Below are 22,053 nucleotides of genomic sequence, written 5' to 3'. Positions count from 1 at the left end.
CGCCCTTGTTCTCACTTCTTTCCTCACCTGCGAGAACACGGCCAGAAGGCGGTTGCGTCGTACGCGGCGCTTGGCGTTTTGGACGCAGAGGCGCATTGGCGAGCACTTCACTCAGAGTCTCCAACCTGCCTTGGCGTCCGCCTTTGTTCTAACAACTTTCCGCAACTGGGAGAATACTGCCCTCTAGTAGTGTTCGTCTTCGCTGCGTTTGTAGGTTTGGGAAGCCTAAGGGCCTTCCCTGGAACTCAACTCGGTGTAGCCAACAGGCTTCTAGTCCGCCCCTGTTCTAAGGTCTTTCCTCCCCTGAGATCTCACGGTCCCCCCCCCCCAGCAGACGTCACCTTAGGAGCGATGATACGTTTTGGAAGCAAAAGGGGACCTGGGGTGCCCTGCCCTGAGAGTGTCCAACTTGCCTCCAGTGCGGCCTTGCTCTAACTTCTTTCCGCAGCAGGGAACACGCTGCCACATAGGAAACTTCACTTCAGGTCGAGTTTACGTTGTGGAAGCCTAAGTGTCTGGGCCTGCACTTAACTCGCAGGGTGTAACTTGCCTAGGGTGCGCCCCAGGTTCCAACTTCTTTCCACAGCCGGGAGCAAACTGCCCCTTGGGAATCCTCCCTTTGAAGGTCGCGTTCACGTTTTGGAAGCCGCAGCGTCTTTGCGTGCCCTTAACTCGGAGTATCCAACAAGCTTCTAGTACGCCCTTCTTCTCAAGTCTTCCCTTCGCTTGGGAACACACTGCCACTGAGGAGACTTCCCCTGAAGCGTGATGACACGCTTTGCAGCCCAAGGGACTGGACGGGCAACTTCACTCAGAAGCTCCAACTGCCTTCTAGTCGGCCTTGGTTCTAAGTTCTTTCCTTCCTGCAATGGGAACACAGGGCCGCATAGGCCTCTTGGCCTTCGGAGCGTTTCTACGTGTTGGAAGCAGCAGGGCCTTAGCCTGCACTTTACGTAGAGCTTGCAACTTGGCGTAGAGTCCGCCTTGGTTCTAAGTTCTTGCCTGAGCTGCGAACACGCTGCCGCTTATGAGGCTTCACCTGAAGAGCGAGGCTACCTTTTGGAAGCCTAATGGACTCGGCGTGCGCTTCACACAGAGAGTCCAAGTCGGCTTCAGGCCGCCCTTGTTCTCACTTCTTTCCTCACCTGCGAGAAAACGGCCAGAAGGCGGTTGCGTCGTACGCGGCGCTTGGCGTTTTGGACGCAGAGGCGCATTGGCGAGCACTTCACTCAGAGTCTCCAACCTGCCTTGGCGTCCGCCTTTGTTCTAACACCTTTCCGCAACTGGGAGAACACTGCCCTCTAGTAGTGTTCGTCTTCGCTGCGTTTGTAGGTTTGGGGAGCCTAAGGGCCTTCCCTGGAACTCAACTCGGTGTAGCCAACAGGCTTCTAGTCCGCCCCTGTTCTAAGGTCTTTCCTCCCCTGAGATCTCACGGCCCCCCCCCCAGCAGACGTCACCTGAGGAGCGATGATACGTTTTGGAAGCAAAAGGGGACCTGGGGTGCCCTGCCCTGAGAGTGTCCAACTTGCCTCCAGTGCGGCCTTGTTCTAACTTCTTTCCGCAGCAGGGAACACGCTGCCACATAGGAAACTTCAATTCAGGTCGAGTTTACGTTGTGGAAGCCTAAGGGTCTGGGCCTGCACTTAACTCGCAGGGTGCAACTTGCCTAGGGTGCGCCCCAGGTTCCAACTTCTTTCCACAGCCGGGAGCAAACTGCCCCTTGGGAATCCTCCCTTTGAAGGTCGCGTTCACGTTTTGGAAGCCGCAGCGTCTTTGCGTGCCCTTAACTCGGAGTATCCAACAAGCTTCTAGTACGCCCTTCTTCTCAAGTCTTCCCTTCAGTTGGGAACACACTGCCACTGAGGAGACTTCCCCTGAAGCGCGATGTTACGGTTTGCAGCCCAAGGGACTGGACGGGCAACTTCACTCAGAAGCTCCAACTGCCTTCTAGTCGGCCTTGGTTCTAAGTTCTTTCCTTCCTGCAATGGGAACACACGGCCGCATAGGCCTCTTGGCCTTCGGAGCGTTTCTACGTGTTGGAAGCAGCAGGGCCTTAGCCTGCACTTTACGTAGTGCTTGCAACTTGGCGTAGAGTCCGCCTTGGTTCTAAGTTCTTGCCTGCGCTGCGAACACGCTGCCGCTTATGAGGCTTCACCTGAAGAGCGAGGCTACCTTTTGGAAGCCTAATGGACTCGGCGTGCGCTTCACACAGAGAGTCCAAGTCGGCTTCAGGCCGCCCTTGTTCTCACTTCTTTCCTCACCTGCGAGAACACGGCCAGAAGGCGGTTGCGTCGAACGCGGCGCTTGGCGTTTTGGACGCAGAGGCGCATTGGCGAGCACTTCACTCAGAGTCTCCAACCTGCCTTGGCGTCCGCCTTTGTTCTAACACCTTTCCGCAACTGGGAGAACACTGCCCTCTAGTAGTGTTCGTCTTCGCTGCGTTGTAGGTTTGGGGAGCCTAAGGGCCTTCCCTGGAACTCAACTCGGTTTAGCCAACAGGCTTCTAGTCCGCCCCTGTTCTAAGGTCTTTCCTCCACTGGGATCTCACGCCCCCCCCAGGAGACGTCACCTTAGGAGCGATGATACGTTTTGGAAGCAAAAGGTGACCTGGGGTGCCCTGCCCTGAGAGTGTCCAACTTGCCTCCAGTGCGGCCTTGTTCTAACTTCTTTCCGCAGCAGGGAACACGCTGCCACATAGGAAACTTCACTTCAGGTCAAGTTTACGTTGTGGAAGCCTAAGGGTCTGGGCCTGCACTTAACTCGCAGGGTGTAACTTGCCTAGGGTGCGCCCCAGGTTCCAACTTCTTTCCACAGCCGGGCGCAAACTGCCCCTTGGGAATCCTCCCTTTGAAGGTCGCGTTCACGTTTTGGAAGCCGCAGCGTCTTTGCGTGCCCTTAACTCGGAGTATCCAACAAGCTTCTAGTACGCCCTTCTTCTCAAGTCTTCCCTTCGCTTGGGAACACACTGCCACTGAGGAGACTTCCCCTGAAGCGCGATGACACGCTTTGCAGCCCAAGGGACTGGACGGGCAACTTCACTCAGAAGCTCCAACTGCCTTCTAGTCGGCCTTGGTTCTAAGTTCTTTCCTTCCTGCAATGGGAACACACGGCCGCATAGGCCTCTTGGCCTTCGGAGCGTTTCTACGTGTTGGAAGCAGCAGGGCCTTAGCCTGCACTTTACGTAGAGCTTGCAACTTGGCGTAGAGTCCGCCTTTGTTCTAAGTTCTTGCCTGCGCTGCGAACACGCTGCCGCTTATGAGGCTTCACCTGAAGAGCGAGGCTACCTTTTGGAAGCCTAATGGACTCGGCGTGCGCTTCACACAGAGAGTCCAAGTCGGCTTCAGGCCGCCCTTGTTCTCACTTCTTTCCTCACCTGCGAGAAAACGGCCAGAAGGCGGTTGCGTCGTACGCGGCGCTTGGCGTTTTGGACGCAGAGGCGCATTGGCGAGCACTTCACTCAGAGTCTCCAACCTGCCTTGGCGTCCGCCTTTGTTCTAACACCTTTCCGCAACTGGGAGAACACTGCCCTCTAGTAGTGTTCGTCTTCGCTGCGTTTGTAGGTTTGGGGAGCCTAAGGGCCTTCCCTGGAACTCAACTCGGTGTAGCCAACAGGCTTCTAGTCCGCCCCTGTTCTAAGGTCTTTCCTCCCCTGAGATCTCACGGCCCCCCCCCAGCAGACGTCACCTTAGGAGCGATGATACGTTTTGGAAGCAAAAGGGGACCTGGGGTGCCCTGCCCTGAGAGTGTCCAACTTGCCTCCAGTGCGGCCTTGTTCTAAATTCTTTCCGCAGCAGGGAACACGCTGCCACATAGGAAACTTCACTTCAGGTCGAGTTTACGTTGTGGAAGCCTAAGGGTCTGGGCCTGCACTTAACTCGCAGGGTGCAACTTGCCTAGGGTGCGCCCCAGGTTCCAACTTCTTTCCACAGCCGGGAGCAAACTGCCCCTTGGGAATCCTCCCTTTGAAGGTCGCGTTCACGTTTTGGAAGCCGCAGCGTCTTTGCGTGCCCTTAACTCGGAGTATCCAACAAGCTTCTAGTACGCCCTTCTTCTCAAGTCTTCCCTTCAGTTGGGAACACACTGCCACTGAGGAGACTTCCCCTGAAGCACGATGTTACGGTTTGCAGCCCAAGGGACTGGACGGGCAACTTCACTCAGAAGCTCCAACTGCCTTCTAGTCGGCCTTGGTTCTAAGTTCTTTCCTTCCTGCAATGGGAACACACGGCCGCATAGGCCTCTTGGCCTTCGGAGCGTTTCTACGTGTTGGAAGCAGCAGGGCCTTAGCCTGCACTTTACGTAGTGCTTGCAACTTGGCGTAGAGTCCGCCTTGGTTCTAAGTTCTTGCCTGCGCTGCGAACACGCTGCCGCTTATGAGGCTTCACCTGAAGAGCGAGGCTACCTTTTGGAAGCCTAATGGACTCGGCGTGCGCTTCACACAGAGAGTCCAAGTCGGCTTCAGGCCGCCCTTGTTCTCACTTCTTTCCTCACCTGCGAGAACACGGCCAGAAGGCGGTTGCGTCGTACGCGGCGCTTGGCGTTTTGGACGTAGAGGCGCATTGGCGAGCACTTCACTCAGAGTCTCCAACCTGCCTTGGCGTCCGCCTTTGTTCTAACACCTTTCCGCAACTGGGAGAACACTGCCCTCTAGTAGTGTTCGTCTTCGCTGCGTTTGTAGGTTTGGGGAGCCTAAGGGCCTTCCCTGGAACTCAACTCGGTGTAGCCAACAGGCTTCTAGTCCGCCCCGGTTCTAAGGTCTTTCCTCCCCTGGGATCTCACGGCCCCCCCCCCAGGAGACGTCACCTTAGGAGCGATGATACGTTTTGGAAGCAAAAGGGGACCTGGGGTGCCCTGCCCTGAGAGTGTCCAACTTGCCTCCAGTGCGGCCTTGTTCTAACTTCTTTCCGCAGCAGGGAACACGCTGCCACATAGGAAACTTCACTTCAGGTCGAGTTTACGTTGTGGAAGCCTAAGGGTCTGGGCCTGCACTTAACTCGCAGGGTGCAACTTGCCTAGGGTGCGCGCCAGGTTCCAACTTCTTTCCACAGCCGGGAGCAAACTGCCCCTTGGGAATCCTCCCTTTGAAGGTCGCGTTCACGTTTTGGAAGCCGCAGCGTCTTTGCGCGCCCTTAACTCGGAGTATCCAACAAGCTTCTAGTACGCCCTTCTTCTCAAGTCTTCCCTTCGCTTGGGAACACACTGCCACTGAGGAGACTTCCCCTGAAGCGCGATGACACGCTTTGCAGCCCAAGGGACTGGACGGGCAACTTCACTCAGAAGCTCCAACTGCCTTCTAGTCGGCCTTGGTTCTAAGTTCTTTCCTTCCTGCAATGGGAACACACGGCCGCATAGGCCTCTTGGCCTTCGGAGCGTTTCTACGTGTTGGAAGCAGCAGGGCCTTAGCCTGCACTTTACGTAGTGCTTGCAACTTGGCATAGAGTCCGCCTTGGTTCTAAGTTCTTGCCTGAGCTGCGAACACGCTGCCGCTTATTAGGCTTCACCTGAAGAGCGAGGCTACCTTTTGGAAGCCTAATGGACTCGGCGTGCGCTTCACACAGAGAGTCCAAGTCGGCTTCAGGCCGCCCTTGTTCTCACTTCTTTCCTCACCTGCGAGAACACGGCCAGAAGGCGGTTGCGTCGTACGCGGCGCTTGGCGTTTTGGACGCAGAGGCGCATTGGCGAGCACTTCACTCAGAGTCTCCAACCTGCCTTGGCGTCCGCCTTTGTTCTAACACCTTTCCGCAACTGGGAGAACACTGCCCTCTAGTAGTGTTCGTCTTCGCTGCGTTTGTAGGTTTGGGAAGCCTAAGGGCCTTCCCTGGAACTCAACTCGGTGTAGCCAACAGGCTTCTAGTCCGCCCCTGTTCTAAGGTCTTTCCTCGCCTGGGATCTCACGCCCCCCCCCCAGGAGACGTCACCTTAGGAGCGATGATACGTTTTGGAAGCAAAAGGGGACCTGTGGTGCCCTGCCCTGAGAGTGTCCAACTTGCCTCCAGTGCGGCCTTGTTCTAACTTCTTTCCGCAGCAGGGAACACGCTGCCACATAGGAAACTTCACTTCAGGTCGAGTTTACGTTGTGGAAGCCTAAGGGTCTGGGCCTGCACTTACCTCGCAGTGTGCAACTTGCCTAGGGTGCGCCCCAGTTTCCAACTTCTTTCCACAGCCGCGAGCAAACTGCCCCTTGGGAATCCTCCCTTTGAAGGTCGCGGTCACGTTTTGGAAGCCGCAGCGTCTTTGCGTGCCCTTAACTCGGAGTATGCAACAAGCTTCTAGTACGCCCTTCTTCTCAAGTCTTCCCTTCGCTTGGGAACACACTGCCACTGAGGAGACTTCCCCTGAAGCGCGATGACACGCTTTGCAGCCCAAGGGACTGGATGGGCAACTTCACTCAGAAGCTCCAACTGCCTTCTAGTCGGCCTTGGTTCTAAGTTCTTTCCTTCCTGCAATGGGAACACACGGCCGCCTAGGCCTCTTGGCCTTCGGAGCGTTTCTACGTGTTGGAAGCAGCAGGGCCTTAGCCTGCACTTTACGTAGAGCTTGCAACTTGGCGTAGAGTCCGCCTTGGTTCTAAGTTCTTGCCTGAGCTGCGAACACGCTGCCGCTTATGAGGCTTCACCTGAAGAGCGAGGCTACCTTTTGGAAGCCTAATGGACTCGGCGTGCGCTTCACACAGAGAGACCAAGTCGGCTTCAGGCCGCCCTTGTTCTCACTTCTTTCCTCACCTGCGAGAACACGGCCAGAAGGCGGTTGTGTCGTACGCGGCGCTTGGCGTTTTGGACGCAGAGGCGCATTGGCGAGCACTTCACTCAGAGCCTCCAACCTGCTTTGGCGTCCGCCTTTGTTCTAACACCTTTCCGCAACTTGGAGAACACTGCCCTCTAGTAGTGTTCGTCTTCGCTGCGTTTGTAGGTTTGGGGAGCCTAAGGGCCTTCCCTCGAACTCAACTCGGTGTAGCCAACAGGCTTCTAGTCCGCCCCTGTTCTAAGGTCTTTCCTCCCCTGAGATCTCACGGCCCCCCCCAGCAGACGTCACCTTAGGAGCGATGATACGTTTTGGAAGCAAAAGGGGACCTGGGGTGCCCTGCCCTGAGAGTGTCCAACTTGCCTCCAGTGCGGCCTTGTTCTAACTTCTTTCCGCAGCAGGGAACACGCTGCCACATAGGAAACTTCACTTCAGGTCGAGTTTACGTTGTGGAAGCCTAAGGGTCTGGGCCTGCACTTAACTCGCAGGGTGCAACTTGCCTAGGGTGCGCCCCAGGTTCCAACTTCTTTCCACAGCCGGGAGCAAACTGCCCCTTGGGAATCCTCCCTTTGAAGGTCGCGTTCACGTTTTGGAAGCCGCAGCGTCTTTGCGTGCCCTTAACTCGGAGTATCCAACAAGCTTCTAGTACGCCCTTCTTCTCAAGTCTTCCCTTCGCTTGGGAACACACTGCCACTGAGGAGACTTCCCCTGAAGCGCGATGACACGCTTTGCAGCCCAAGGGACTGGACGGGCAACTTAACTCAGAAGCTCCAACTGCCTTCTAGTCGGCCTTGGTTCTAAGTTCTTTCCTTCCTGCAATGGGAACACACGGCCGCATAGGCCTCTTGGCCTTCGGAGCGTTTCTACGTGTTGGAAGCAGCAGGGCCTTAGCCTGCACTTTACGTAGAGCTTGCAACTTGGCGTAGAGTCCGCCTTGGTTCTAAGTTCTTGCCTGAGCTGCGAACACGCTTCCGCTTATGAGGCTTCACCAGAAGAGCGAGGCTACCTTTTGGAAACCTAATGGACTCGGCGTGCGCTTCACACAGAGAGTCCAAGTCAGCTTCAGTCCGCCCTTGTTCTCACTTCTTTCCTCACCTGCGAGAACACGGCCAGAAGGCGGTTGCGTCGTACGCGGCGCTTGGCGTTTTGGACGCAGAGGCGCATTGGCGAGCACTTCACTCAGAGTCTCCAACCTGCCTTGGCGTCCGCCTTTGTTCTAACACCTTTCCGCAACTGGGAGAACACTGCCCTCTAGTAGTGTTCGTCTTCGCTGCGTTTGTAGGTTTGGGGAGCCTAAGGGCCTTCCCTGGAACTCAACTCGGTGTAGCCAACAGGCTTCTAGTCCGCCCCTGTTCTAAGGTCTTTCCTCCCCTGAGATCTCACGGCCCCCCCCCAGCAGACGTCACCTGAGGAGCGATGATACGTTTTGGAAGCAAAAGGGGACCTGGGGTGCCCTGCCCTGAGAGTGTCCAACTTGCCTCCAGTGCGGCCTTGTTCTAACTTCTTTCCGCAGCAGGGAACACGCTGCCACATAAGAAACTTCACTTCAGGTCGAGTTTAAGTTGTGGAAGCCTAAGGGTCTGGGCCTGCACTTAACTCGCAGGGTGCAACTTGCCTAGGGTGCGCCCCAGGTTCCAACTTCTTTCCACAGCCGGGAGCCAACTGCCCCTTGGGAATCCTCCCTTTGAAGGTCGCGTTCACGTTTTGGAAGCCGCAGCGTCTTTGCGTGCCCTTAACTCGGAGTATCCAACAAGCTTCGAGTACGCCCTTCTTCTCAAGTCTTCCCTTCGCTTGGGAACACACTGCCACTGAGGAGACTTCACCTGAAGCGCGATGACACGCTTTGCAGCCCAAGGGACTGGACGGGCAACTTCACTCAGAAGCTCCAACTGCCTTCTAGTCGGCCTTGGTTCTAAGTTCTTTCCTTACTGCAATGGGAACACACGGCCGCCTAGGCCTCTTGGCCTTGGGAGCGTTTCTACGTGTTGGAAGCAGCAGGGCCTTAGCCTGCACTTTACGTAGAGCTTGCAACTTGGCGTAGAGTCCGCCTTGGTTCTAAGTTCTTGCCTGAGCTGCGAACACGCTGCCGCTTATGAGGCTTCACCTGAAGAGCGAGGCTACCTTGTGGAAGCCTAATGGACTCGGCGTGCGCTTCACACAGAGAGTCCAAGTCGGCTTCAGGCCGCCCTTGTTCTCACTTCTTTCCTCACCTGCGAGAACACGGCCAGAAGGCGGTTGCGTCGTACGCGGCGCTTGCCGTTTTGGACGGAGAGGCGCATTGGCGAGCACTTCACTCAGAGTCTCCAACCTGCCTTGGCGTCCGCCTTTGTTCTAACACCTTTCCGCAACTGGGAGAACACTGCCCTCTAGTAGTGTTCGTCTTCGCTGCGTTTGTAGGTTTGGGGAGCCTAAGGGCCTTCCCTGGAACTCAACTCGGTGTAGCCAACAGGCTTCTAGTCCGCTCCTGTTCTAAGGTCTTTCCTCCCCTGAGATCTCACGGTCCCCCCCCCAGGATACGTCACCTTAGGAGCGATGATACGTTTTGGAAGCAAAAGGGGACCTGGGGTCCCCTGCCCTGAGAGTGTCCAACTTGCCTCCAGTGCGGCGTTGTTCTAACTTCTTTCCGCAGCAGGGAACACGCTGCCACATAGGAAACTTCACTTCAGGTCGAGTTTACGTTGTGGAAGCCTAAGGGTCTGGGCCTGCACTTAACTCGCAGGGTGCAACTTGCCTAGGGTGCGCCCCAGGTTCCAACTTCTTTCCACAGCCGGGAGCAAACTGCCCCTTGGGAATCCTCCCTTTGAAGGTCGCGTTCACGTTTTGGAAGCCGCAGCGTCTTTGCGTGCCCTTAACTCGGAGTATCCCACAAGCTTCTAGTACGCCCTTCTTCTCAAGTCTTCCCTTCGCTTGGGAACACACTGCCACTGAGGAGACTTCCCCTGAAGCGCGATGACACACTTTGCAGCCCAAGGGACTGGACGGGCAACTTAACTCAGAAGCTCCAACTGCCTTCTAGTCGGCCTTGGTTCTAAGTTCTTTCCTTCCTGCAATGGGAACACACGGCCGCATAGGCCTCTTGGCCTTCGGAGCGTTTCTACGTGTTGAAGCAGCAGGGCCTTAGCCTGCACTTTACGTAGAGCTTGCAACTTGGCGTAGAGTCCGCCTTGGTTCTAAGTTCTTGCCTGAGCTGCGAACACGCTGCCGCTTATGAGGCTTCACCTGAAGAGCGAGGCTACCTTTTGGAAGCCTAATGGACTCGGCGTGCGCTTCACACAGAGAGTCCAAGTCGGCTTCAGGCCGCCCTTGTTCTCACTTCTTTCCTCACCTGCGAGAACACGGCCAGAAGGCGGTTGCGTCGTACGCGGCGCTTGGCGTTTTGGACGCAGAGGCGCATTGGCGAGCACTTCACTCAGAGTCTCCAACCTGCCTTGGCGTCCGCCTTTGTTCTAACACCTTTCCGCAACTGGGAGAACACTGCCCTCTAGTAGTGTTCGTCTTCGCTGCGTTTGTAGGTTTGGGGAGCCTAAGGGCCTTCCCTGGAACTCAACTCGGTGTAGCCAACAGGCTTCTAGTCCGCCCCTGTTCTAAGGTCATTGCTCCCCTGGGATCTCACGCCCCCCCCCCCAGGAGACGTCACCTTAGGAGCGATGATACGTTTTGGAAGCAAAAGGGGACCTGGTGTGCCCTGCCCTGAGAGTGTCCAACTTGCCTCCAGTGCGGCCTTGTTCTAACTTCTTTCCGCAGCAGGGAACACGCTGCCACATAGGAAACTTCACTTCAGGTCGAGTTTACGTTGTGGAAGCCTAAGGGTCTGGGCCTGCACTTAACTCGCAGGGTGCAACTTGCCTAGGGTGCGCCCCAGGTTCCAACTTCTTTCCACAGCCGGGAGCAAACTGCCCCTTGGGAATCCTCCCTTTGAAGGTCGCGTTCACGTTTTGGAAGCCGCAGCGTCTTTGCGTGCCCTTAACTCGGAGTATCCAACAAGCTTCTAGTACGCCCTTCTTCTCAAGTCTTCCCTTCGCTTTGGAACACACTGTCACTGAGGAGACTTCACCTGAAGTGCGATGACACGCTTTGCAGCCCAAGGGACTGGACGGGCAACTTAACTCAGAAGCTCCAACTGCCTTCTAGTCGGCCTTGGTTCTAAGTTCTTTCCTTCCTGCAATGGGAACACACGGCCGCATAGGCCTCTTGGCCTTCGGAGCGTTTCTACGTGTTGGAAGCAGCAGGGCCTTAGCCTGCACTTTACGTAGAGCTTGCAACTTGGCGTAGAGTCCGCCTTGGTTCTAAGATCTTGCCTGAGCTGCGAACACGCTGCCGCTTATGAGGCTTCACCTGAAGAGCGAGGCTACCTTTTGGAAGCCTAATGGACTCGGCGTGCGCTTCACACAGAGAGTCCAAGTCGGCTTCAGGCCGCCCTTGTTCTCACTTCTTTCCTCACCTGCGAGAACACGGCCCGAAGGCGGTTGCGTCGTACGCGGCGCTTGGCGTTTTGGACGCAGTGGCGCATTGGCGAGCACTTCACTCAGAGTCTCCAACCTGCCTTGGCGTCCGCCTTTGTTCTAACAACTTTCCGCAACTGGGAGAACACTGCCCTCTAGTAGTGTTCGTCTTCGCTGCGTTTGTAGGTTTGGGAAGCCTAAGGGCCTTCCCTGGAACTCAACTCGGTGTAGCCAACAGGCTTCTAGTCCGCCCCTGTTCTAAGGTCTTTCCTCCCCTGAGATCTCACGGTCCCCCCCCCAGCAGACGTCACCTTAGGAGCGATGATACGTTTTGGAAGCAAAAGGGGACCTGGGGTGCCCTGCCCTGAGAGTGTCCAACTTGCCTACAGTGCGGCCTTGCTCTAACTTCTTTCCGCAGCAGGGAACACGCTGCCACATAGGAAACTTCACTTCAGGTCGAGTTTACGTTGTGGAAGCCTAAGGGTCTGGGCCTGCACTTAACTCGCAGTGTGCAACTTGCCTAGGGTGCGCCCCAGGTTCCAACTTCTTTCCACAGCCGGGAGCAAACTGCCCCTTGGGAATCCTCCCTTTGAAGGTCGCGTTCACGTTTTGGAAGCCGCAGCGTCTTTGCGTGCCCTTAACTCGGAGTATCCAACAAGCTTCTAGTACGCCCTTCTTCTCAAGTCTTCCCTTCGCTTGGGAACACACTGCCACTGAGGAGACTTCCCCTGAAGCGCGATGACACGCTTTGCAGCCCAAGGGACTGGACGGGCAACTTCACTCAGAAGCTCCAACTGCCTTCTAGTCGGCCTTGGTTCTAAGTTCTTTCCTTCCTGCAATGGGAACACACGGCCGCATAGGCCTCTTAGCCTTCGGAGCGTTTCTACGTGTTGGAAGCAGCAGGGCCTTAGCCTGCACTTTACGTAGAGCTTGCAACTTGGCGTAGAGTCCGCCTTTGTTCTAAGTTCTTGCCTGAGCTGCGAACACGCTGCCGCTTATGAGGCTTCACCTGAAGAGCGAGGCTACCTTTTGGAAGCCTAATGGACTCGGCGTGCGCTTCACACAGAGAGTCCAAGTCGGCTTCAGGCCGCCCTTGTTCTCACTTCTTTCCTCACCTGCGAGAAAACGGCCAGAAGGCGGTTGCGTCGTACGCGGCGCTTGGCGTTTTGGACGCAGAGGCGCATTGGCGAGCACTTCACTCAGAGTCTCCAACCTGCCTTGGCGTCCGCCTTTGTTCTAACACCTTTCCGCAACTGGGAGAACACTGCCCTCTAGTAGTGTTCGTCTTCGCTGCGTTTGTAGGTTTGGGGAGCCTAAGGGCCTTCCCTGGAACTCAACTCGGTGTAGCCAACAGGCTTCTAGTCCGCCCCTGTTCTAAGGTCTTTCCTCCCCTGAGATCTCACGGCCCCCCCCCCCAGCAGACGTCACCTGAGGAGCGATGATACGTTTTGGAAGCAAAAGGGGACCTGGGGTGCCCTGCCCTGAGAGTGTCCAACTTGCCTCCAGTGCGGCCTTGTTCTAACTTCTTTCCGCAGCAGGGAACACGCTGCCACATAGGAAACTTCAATTCAGGTCGAGTTTACGTTGTGGAAGCCTAAGGGTCTGGGCCTGCACTTAACTCGCAGGGTGCAACTTGCCTAGGGTGCGCCCCAGGTTCCAACTTCTTTCCACAGCCGGGAGCAAACTGCCCCTTGGGAATCCTCCCTTTGAAGGTCGCGTTCACGTTTTGGAAGCCGCAGCGTCTTTGCGTGCCCTTAACTCGGAGTATCCAACAAGCTTCTACTACGCCCTTCTTCTCAAGTCTTCCCTTCAGTTGGGAACACACTGCCACTGAGGAGACTTCCCCTGAAGCGCGATGTTACGGTTTGCAGCCCAAGGGACTGGACGGGCAACTTCACTCAGAAGCTCCAACTGCCTTCTAGTCGGCCTTGGTTCTAAGTTCTTTCCTTCCTGCAATGGGAACACACGGCCGCATAGGCCTCTTGGCCTTCGGAGCGTTTCTACGTGTTGGAAGCAGCAGGGCCTTAGCCTGCACTTTACGTAGTGCTTGCAACTTGGCGTAGAGTCCGCCTTGGTTCTAAGTTCTTGCCTGCGCTGCGAACACGCTGCCGCTTATGAGGCTTCACCTGAAGAGCGAGGCTACCTTTTGGAAGCCTAATGGACTCGGCGTGCGCTTCACACAGAGAGTCCAAGTCGGCTTCAGGCCTCCCTTGTTCTCACTTCTTTCCTCACCTGCGAGAACACGGCCAGAAGGCGGTTGCGTCGAACGCGGCGCTTGGCGTTTTGGACGCAGAGGCGCATTGGCGAGCACTTCACTCAGAGTCTCCAACCTGCCTTGGCGTCCGCCTTTGTTCTAACACCTTTCCGCAACTGGGAGAACACTGCCCTCTAGTAGTGTTCGTCTTCGCTGCGTTGTAGGTTTGGGGAGCCTAAGGGCCTTCCCTGGAACTCAACTCGGTGTAGCCAACAGGCTTCTAGTCCGCCCCTGTTCTAAGGTCTTTCCTCCACTGGGATCTCACGCCCCCCCCAGGAGACGTCACCTTAGGAGCGATGATACGTTTTGGAAGCAAAAGGTGACCTGGGGTGCCCTGCCCTGAGAGTGTCCAACTTGCCTCCAGTGCGGCCTTGTTCTATCTTCTTTCCGCAGCAGGGAACACGCTGCCACATAGGAAACTTCACTTCAGGTCGAGTTTACGTTGTGGAAGCCTAAGGGTCTGGGCCTGCACTTAACTCGCAGGGTGTAACTTGCCTAGGGTGCGCCCCAGGTTCCAACTTCTTTCCACAGCCGGGCGCAAACTGCCCCTTGGGAATCCTCCCTTTGAAGGTCGCGTTCACGTTTTGGAAGCCGCAGCGTCTTTGCGTGCCCTTAACTCGGAGTATCCAACAAGCTTCTAGTACGCCCTTCTTCTCAAGTCTTCCCTTCGCTTGGGAACACACTGCCACTGAGGAGACTTCCCCTGAAGCGCGATGACACGCTTTGCAGCCCAAGGGACTGGACGGGCAACTTCACTCAGAAGCTCCAACTGCCTTCTAGTCGGCCTTGGTTCTAAGTTCTTTCCTTCCTGCAATGGGAACACACGGCCGCATAGGCCTCTTGGCCTTCGGAGCGTTTCTACGTGTTGGAAGCAGCAGGGCCTTAGCCTGCACTTTACGTAGAGCTTGCAACTTGGCGTAGAGTCCGCCTTTGTTCTAAGTTCTTGCCTGCGCTGCGAACACGCTGCCGCTTATGAGGCTTCACCTGAAGAGCGAGGCTACCTTTTGGAAGCCTAATGGACTCGGCGTGCGCTTCACACAGAGAGTCCAAGTCGGCTTCAGGCCGCCCTTGTTCTCACTTCTTTCCTCACCTGCGAGAAAACGGCCAGAAGGCGGTTGCGTCGTACGCGGCGCTTGGCGTTTTGGACGCAGAGGCGCATTGGCGAGCACTTCACTCAGAGTCTCCAACCTGCCTTGGCGTCCGCCTTTGTTCTAACACCTTTCCGCAACTGGGAGAACACTGCCCTCTAGTAGTGTTCGTCTTCGCTGCGTTTGTAGGTTTGGGGAGCCTAAGGGCCTTCCCTGGAACTCAACTCGGTGTAGCCAACAGGCTTCTAGTCCGCCCCTGTTCTAAGGTCTTTCCTCCCCTGAGATCTCACGGCCCCCCCCCAGCAGACGTCACCTTAGGAGCGATGATACGTTTTGGAAGCAAAAGGGGACCTGGGGTGCCCTGCCCTGAGAGTGTCCAACTTGCCTCCAGTGCGGCCTTGTTCTAAATTCTTTCCGCAGCAGGGAACACGCTGCCACATAGGAAACTTCACTTCAGGTCGAGTTTACGTTGTGGAAGCCTAAGGGTCTGGGCCTGCACTTAACTCGCAGGGTGCAACTTGCCTAGGGTGCGCCCCAGGTTCCAACTTCTTTCCACAGCCGGGAGCAAACTGCCCCTTGGGAATCCTCCCTTTGAAGGTCGCGTTCACGTTTTGGAAGCCGCAGCGTCTTTGCGTGCCCTTAACTCGGAGTATCCAACAAGCTTCTAGTACGCCCTTCTTCTCAAGTCTTCCCTTCAGTTGGGAACACACTGCCACTGAGGAGACTTCCCCTGAAGCACGATGTTACGGTTTGCAGCCCAAGGGACTGGACGGGCAACTTAACTCAGAAGCTCCAACTGCCTTCTAGTCGGCCTTGGTTCTAAGTTCTTTCCTTCCTGCAATGGGAACACACGGCCGCATAGGCCTCTTGGCCTTCGGAGCGTTTCTACGTGTTGGAAGCAGCAGGGCCTTAGCCTGCACTTTACGTAGTGCTTGCAACTTGGCGTAGAGTCCGCCTGGGTTCTAAGTTCTTGCCTGCGCTGCGAACACGCTGCCGCTTATGAGGCTTCACCTGAAGAGCGAGGCTACCTTTTGGAAGCCTAATGGACTCGGCGTGCGCTTCACACAGAGAGTCCAAGTCGGCTTCAGGCCGCCCTTGTTCTCACTTCTTTCCTCACCTGCGAGAACACGGCCAGAAGGCGGTTGCGTCGTACGCGGCGCTTGGCGTTTTGGACGCAGAGGCGCATTGGCGAGCACTTCCCTCAGAGTCTCCAACCTGCCTTGGCGTCCGCCTTTGTTCTAACACCTTTCCGCAACTGGGAGAACACTGCCCTCTAGTAGTGTTCGTCTTCGCTGCGTTTGTAGGTTTGGGGAGCCTAAGGGCCTTCCCTGGAACTCAACTCGGTGTAGCCAACAGGCTTCTAGTCCGCCCCTGTTCTAAGGTCTTTCCTCCCCTGGGATCTCACGCCCCCCCCCCCAGGAGACGTCACCTTAGGAGCGATGATACGTTTTGGAAGCAAAAGGGGACCTGTGGTGCCCTGCCCTGAGAGTGTCCAACTTGCCTCCAGTGCGGCCTTGTTCTAACTTCTTTCCGCAGCAGGGAACACGCTGCCACATAGGAAACTTCACTTCAGGTCGAGTTTACGTTGTGGAAGCCTAAGGGTCTGGGCCTGCACTTAACTCGCAGTGTGCAACTTGCCTAGGGTGCGCCCCAGGTTCCAACTTCTTTCCACAGCCGGGAGCAAACTGCCCCTTGGGAATCCTCCCTTTGAAGGTCGCGTTCACGTTTTGGAAGCCGCAGCGTCTTTGCGTGCCCTTAACTCGGAGTATCCAACAAGCTTCTAGTACGCCCTTCTTCTCAAGTCTTCCCTTCGCTTTGGAACACACTGTCACTGAGGAGACTTCACCTGAAGTGCGATGACACGCTTTGCAGCCCAAGGGACTGGACGTGCAACTTAACTCAGAAGCTCCAACTGCCTTCTAGTCGGCCTTGGTTCTAAGTTCTTTCCTTCCTGCAATGGGAACACACGGCCGCATAGGCCTCTTGGCCTTCGGAGCGTTTCTACGTGTTGGAAGCAGCAGGGCCTTAGCCTGCACTTTACGTAGAGCTTGCAACTTGACGTAGAGTCCACCTTGGTTCTAAGATCTTGCCTGAGCTGCGAACACGCTGCCGCTTATGAGGCTTCACCTGAAGAGCGAGGCTACCTTTTGGAAGCCTAATGGACTCGGCGTGCGCTTCACACAGAGAGTCCAAGTCGGCTTCAGGCCGCCCTTGTTCTCACTTCTTTCCTCACCTGCGAGAACACGGCCAGAAGGCGGTTGCGTCGTACGCGGCGCTTGGCGTTTTGGACGCAGAGGCGCATTGGCGAGCACTTCACTCAGAGTCTCCAACCTGCCTTGGAGTCCGCCTTTGTTCTAAGACCTTTCCGCAACTGGGAGAACACTGCCCTCTAGTAGTGTTCGTCTTCGCTGCGTTTGTAGGTTTGGGAAGCCTAAGGGCCTTCCCAGGAACTCAACTCGGTGTAGCCAACAGGCTTCTAGTCTGCCCCTGTTCTAAGGTCTTTCCTCCCCTGAGATCTCACGGCCCCCCCCCAGCAGACGTCACCTTAGGAGCGATGATACGTTTTGGAAGCAAAAGGGGACCTGGGGTGCCCTGCCCTGAGAGTGTCCAACTTGCCTCCAGTGCGGCCTTGTTCTAACTTCTTTCCGCAGCAGGGAACACGCTGCCACATAGGAAACTTCACTTCAGGTCGAGTTTACGTTGTGGAAGCCTAAGGGTCTGGGCCTGCACTTAACTCGCAGGGTGTAACTTGCCTAGGGTGCGCCCCAGGTTCCAACTTCTTTCCACAGCCGGGAGCAAACTGCCCCTTGGGAATCCTCCCTTTGAAGGTCGCGTTCACGTTTTGGAAGCCGCAGCGTCTTTGCGTGCCCTTAACTCGGAGTATCCAACAAGCTTCTAGTACGCCCTTCTTCTCAAGTCTTCCCTTCGCTTGGGAACACACTGCCACTGAGGAGACTTCCCCTGAAGCGCGATGACACGCTGTGCAGCCCAAGAGACTGGACGGGCAACTTCACTCAGAAGCTCCAACTGCCTTCTAGTCGGCCTTGGTTCTAAGTTCTTTCCTTCCTGCAATGGGAACACACGGCCGCATAGGCCTCTTGGCCTTCGGAGCGTTTCTACGTGTTGGAAGCAGCAGGGCCTTAGCCTGCACTTTACGTAGAGCTTGCAACTTGGCGTAGAGTCCACCTTTGTTCTAAGTTCTTGCCTGAGCTGCGAACACGCTGCCGCTTATGAGGCTTCACCTGAAGAGCGAGGCTACCTTTTGGAAGCCTAATGGACTCGGCGTGCGCTTCACACAGAGAGTCCAAGTCGGCTTCAGGCCGCCCTTGTTCTCACTTCTTTCCTCACCTGCGAGAACACGGCCAGAAGGCGGTTGCGTCGTACGTGGCGCTTGGCGTTTTGGACGCAGAGGCGCATTGGCGAGCACTTCACTCAGAGTCTCCAACCTGCCTTGGCGTCCGCCTTTGTTCTAACACCTTTCCGCAACTGGGAGAACACTGCCCTCTAGTAGTGTTCGTCTTCGCTGCGTTTGTAGGTTTGGGGAGCCTAAGGGCCTTCCCTGGAACTCAACTCGGTGTAGCCAACAGGCTTCTAGTCCGCCCCTGTTCTAAGGTCTTTCCTCCCCTGAGATCTCACGGTCCCCCCCCCAGCAGACGTCACCTTAGGAGCGATGATACATTTTGGAAGCAAAAGGGGACCTGGGGTGCCCTGCCCTGAGAGTGTCCAACTTGCCTCCAGTGCGGCCTTGTTCTAACTTCTTTCCGCAGCAGGGAACACGCTGCCACATAGGAAACTTCACTTCAGGTCGAGTTTACGTTGTGGAAGCCTAAGGGTCTGGGCCTGCACTTAACTCGCAGGGTGCAACTTGCCTAGGGTGCGCCCCAGGTTCCAACTTCTTTCCACAGCCGGGAGCAAACTGCCCCTTGGGAATCCTCCCTTTGAAGGTCGCGTTCACGTTTTGGAAGCCGCAGCGTCTTTGCGTGCCCTTAACTCGGAGTATCCAACAAGCTTCTAGTACGCCCTTCTTCTCAAGTCTTCCCTTCGCTTGGGAACACACTGCCACTGAGGAGACTTCCCCTGAAGCGCAATGACACGCTTTGCAGCCCAAGGGACTGGACGGGCAACTTAACTCAGAAGCTCCAACTGCCTTCTAGTCGGCCTTGGTTCTAAGTTCTTTCCTTCCTGCAATGGGAACACACGGCCGCATAGGCTTCTTGGCCTTCGGAGCGTTTCTACGTGTTGGAAGCAGCAGGGCCTTAGCCTGCACTTTACGTAGAGCTTGCAACTTGGCGTAGAGTCCGCCTTGGTTCTAAGTTCTTGCCTGAGCTGCGAACACGCTGCCGCTTATGAGGCTTCACCTGAAGAGCGAGGCTACCTTTTGGAAGCCTAATGGACTCGGCGTGCGCTTCACACAGAGAGTCCAAGTCGGCTTCAGGCCGCCCTTGTTCTCACTTCTTTCCTCACCTGCGAGAACACGGCCAGAAGGCGGTTGCGTCGTACGCGGCGCTTGGCGTTTTGGACGCAGAGGCGCATTGGCGAGCACTTCACTCAGAGTCTCCAACCTGCCTTGGCGTCCGCCTTTGTTCTAACACCTTTCCGCAACTGGGAGAACACTGCCCTCTAGTAGTGTTCGTCTTCGCTGCGTTTGTAGGTTTGGGGAGCCTAAGGGCCTTCCCTAGAACTCAACTCGGTGTAGCCAACAGGCTTCTAGTCCGCCCCTGTTCTAAGGTCTTTCCTCCCCTGAGATCTCACGGCCCCCCCCCAGGAGACGTCACCTTAGGAGCGATGATACGTTTTGGAAGCAAAAGGGGACCTGGGGTGCCCTGCCCTTAGAGTGTCCAACTTGCCTCCAGTGCGGCCTTGCTCTAACTTCTTTACGCAGCAGGGAACACGCTGCCACATAGGAAACTTCACTTCAGGTCGAGTTTACGTTGTGGAAGCCTAAGGGTCTGGGCCTGCACTTAACTCGCAGTGTGCAACTTGCCTAGGGTGCGCCCCAGGTTCCAACTTCTTTCCACAGCCGGAGCAAACTGCCCCTTGGGAATCCTCCCTTTGAAGGTCGCGTTCACGTTTTGGAAGCCGCAGCGTCTTTGCGTGCCCTTAACTCGGAGTATCCAACAAGCTTCTAGTACGCCCTTCTTCTCAAGTCTTCCCTTCGCTTGGGAACACACTGCCACTGAGGAGACTTACCCTGAAGCGCAATGACACGCTTTGCAGCCCAAGGGACTGGACGGGCAACTTAACTCAGAAGCTCCAACTGCCTTCTAGTCGGCCTTGGTTCTAAGTTCTTTCCTTCCTGCAATGGGAACACACGGCCGCATAGGCTTCTTGGCCTTCGGAGCGTTTCTACGTGTTGGAAGCAGCAGGGCCTTAGCCTGCACTTTACGTAGAGCTTGCAACTTGGCGTAGAGTCCGCCTTGGTTCTAAGTTCTTGCCTGAGCTGCGAACACGCTGCCGCTTATGAGGCTTCACCTGAAGAGCGAGGCTACCTTTTGGAAGCCTAATGGACTCGGCGTGCGCTTCACACAGAGTCCAAGTCGGCGTCAGGCCGCCCTTGTTCTCACTTCTTTCCTCACCTGCGAGAACACGGCCAGAAGGCGGTTGCGTCGTACGCGGCGCTTGGCGTTTTGGACGCAGAGTCGCATTGGCGAGCACTTCACTCAGAGTCTCCAACCTGTCTTGGCGTCCGCCTTTGTTCTAACACCTTTCCGCAACTGGGAGAACACTGCCCTCTAGTAGTGTTCGTCTTCGCTGCGTTTGTAGGTTTGGGGAGCCTAAGGGCCTTCCCTAGAACTCAACTCGGTGTAGCCAACAGGCTTCTAGTCCGCCCCTGTTCTAAGGTCTTTCGTCCCCTGAGATCTCACGGCCCCCCCCCAGGAGACGTCACCTTAGGAGCGATGATACGTTTTGGAAGCAAAAGGGGACCTGGGGTGCCCTGCCCTTAGAGTGTCCAACTTGCCTCCAGTGCGGCCTTGCTCTAACTTCTTTCCGCAGCAGGGAACACGCTGCCACATAGGAAACTTCACTTCAGGTCGAGTTTACGTTGTGGAAGCCTAAGGGTCTGGGCCTGCACTTAACTCGCAGGGTGCAACTTGCCTAGGGTGCGCCCCAGGTTCCAACTTCTTTCCACAGCCGGGAGCAAACTGCCCCTTGGGAATCCTCCCTTTGAAGGTCGCGTTCACGTTTTGGAAGCCGCAGCGTCTTTGCGCGCCCTTAACTCGGAGAATCCAACAAGCTTCTAGTACGCCCTTCTTCTCAAGTCTTCCCTTCGCTTGGGAACACACTGCCACTGAGGAGACTTCCCCTGAAGCGCGATGACACGCTTTGCAGCCCAAGGGACTGGACGGGCAACTTCACTCAGAAGCTCCAACTGCCTTCTAGTCGGCCTTGGTTCTAAGTTCTTTCCTTCCTGCAATGGGAACACACGGCCGCATAGGCCTCTTGGCCTTCGGAGCGTTTCTACGTGTTGGAAGCAGCAGGGCCTTAGCCTGCACTTTACGTAGAGCTTGCAACTTGGCATAGAGTCCGCCTTGGTTCTAAGTTCTTGCCTGAGCTGCGAACACGCTGCCGCTTATGAGGCTTCACCTGAAGAGCGAGGCTACCTTTTGGAAGCCTAATGGACTCGGCGTGCGCTTCACACAGAGAGTCCAAGTCGGCTTCAGGCCGCCCTTGTTCTCACTTCTTTCCTCACCTGCGAGAACACGGCCAGAAGGCGGTTGCGTCGTACGCGGCGCTTGGCGTTTTGGACGCAGAGGCGCATTGGCGAGCACTTCACTCAGAGTCTCCAACCTGCCTTGGCGTCCGCCTTTGTTCTAACACCTTTCCGCAACTGGGAGAACACTGCCCTCTAGTAGTGTTCGTCTTCGCTGCGTTTGTAGGTTTGGGAAGCCTAAGGGCCTTCCCTGGAACTCAACTCGGTGTAGCCAACAGGCTTCTAGTCCGCCCCTGTTCTAAGGTCTTTCCTCCCCTGGGATCTCACGCCCCCCCCCCCAGGAGACGTCACCTTAGGAGCGATGATACGTTTTGGAAGCAAAAGGGGACCTGGGGTGCCCTGCCCTGAGAGTGTCCAACTTGCCTCCAGTGCGGCCTTGCTCTAACTTCTTTCCGCAGCAGGGAACATGCTGCCACATAGGAAACTTCACTTCAGGTCGAGTTTACGTTGTGGAAGCCTAAGGGTCTGGGCCTGCACTTAACTCGCAGTGTGCAACTTGCCTAGGGTGCGCCCCAGGTTCCAACTTCTTTCCACAGCCGGGAGCAAACTGCCCCTTGGGAATCCTCCCTTTGAAGGTCGCGTTCACGTTTTGGAAGCCGCAGCGTCTTTGCGTGCCCTTAACTCGGAGTATCCAACAAGCTTCTAGTACGCCCTTCTTCTCAAGTCTTCCCTTCGCTTGGGAACACACTGCCCCTGAGGAGACTTCACCTGAAGCGCGATGACACGCTTTGCAGCCCAAGGGACTGGACGGGCAACTTCACTCAGAAGCTCCAACTGCCTTCTAGTCGGCCTTGTTTCTAAGTTCTTTCCTTCCTGCAA

This window comes from Meles meles, chromosome 19 (genome assembly GCF_922984935.1).
Source record: "Meles meles chromosome 19, mMelMel3.1 paternal haplotype, whole genome shotgun sequence".
In the NCBI taxonomy this organism is placed as follows: Eukaryota; Metazoa; Chordata; class Mammalia; order Carnivora; family Mustelidae; genus Meles; species Meles meles.
The sequence above is the reverse complement of the archived record's forward strand: the minus strand, read 5'-3'. Positions refer to the sequence as shown.